This window comes from Entelurus aequoreus, linkage group LG04 (assembly GCF_033978785.1).
Source record: "Entelurus aequoreus isolate RoL-2023_Sb linkage group LG04, RoL_Eaeq_v1.1, whole genome shotgun sequence".
NCBI lineage: Eukaryota > Metazoa > Chordata > Actinopteri > Syngnathiformes > Syngnathidae > Entelurus > Entelurus aequoreus.
The window spans coordinates 90,437,699-90,438,812 of NC_084734.1; the positions used below are offsets into that span (position 1 = coordinate 90,437,699).

Consider the following 1,114-nt stretch of genomic DNA (forward strand, 5'->3'; position numbering starts at 1 on the left):
GGGGAATAAGGCTACCAAGAGGGAAGGAATGGTGCACATACTGGCAGGATGCAAAGTAGCAAGGAAAACACGTTAGGTGGCAAAATGTTTGCCTACATAAATAACCATACATGCTCACAAATGTTCACATGAATATGAAGCATTAAACACATTGGCTAAAAGTGAATTTTGTATCCTTGCCTGGATCTTTTTACATTGTTGAAATCAAACGTTTGCAAAGCCTGGACGGCCACCTCTGTGTGTTACCAAAGTATACACAGCCTGTAGAAATGTGTTTACCAGAAGCCTGAAGTTGGCATGAGGCAGCGCACATTTCCACGTCAAGTTGACTCTTGATACATCTCAACTTTGCCATGAAAAAGGCGTACACCAGACCTGGGAATTGCAGGAAGGTAGAGGAAGACAGCTGATCGCAGGCTAGCAGGCAGCAGAATGAGTGTCTTTCTGCCTCCAGAATAGGAGGGAGGGGCTGAGCTAGCAACCAGTAGGAGATGGGGAGTCACTGGCCATCTCTGCCGACAAGTCGACTGGAGGGCATCACGGTTCAGGTTTGAAACGCCCCGTTAAAATTGGACACCATCTGATGACATCTTCTCCTGGTTGAAAGCCTCAGTATGCAGAGTGATTGAGTGAGTCAGCATCAACGGAGATCATCTTCGTTGATGCTGACCCATCTCCGGGAGATGTATATCAGCTTTACACAGTGGCAGTATCGTAGCCTATGAGGTTTATCCGAGGCGCGATTATTGCTAGTTAAATTTTTAAAGACCTGCTCAGTGGCCTTGTGGTTGGAGTGTCCGTCCTGAGATCAGTAGGTCGTGAGTTCAAACCCCGGTCGAGTCATACCAAAGACTATAAAAATGGGACCCATTGCCTCCTTGCTTGGCACTCAGCATCAAGGGGTTGGAATTGGGGGTTAAATCACCAAAATGATTCCTGAGCGCGGCCACCGCTGCTGCTCACTGCTCCCCTCACCTCCCAGGGGGTGGAACAAGAGGATGGGTCAAATGCAGAGAGTAATTTCACCACACCTAGTTTGTGTGTGACTTTCACTAACTCTAACTTTATTTAATAGTAGGCAAATATAATAATAAATACATTTAAATACCTCAAT

General features: G+C 46.2%; 1 pseudogene; it reads left to right on the plus strand.

Moving 5' to 3' along the window:
• Positions 1-692: 692 nt before the first annotated feature.
• On the plus strand, positions 693-773 carry LOC133649280 (U4 spliceosomal RNA; annotated as a pseudogene).
• The last annotated feature ends 341 nt before the right edge of the window (positions 774-1,114 follow it).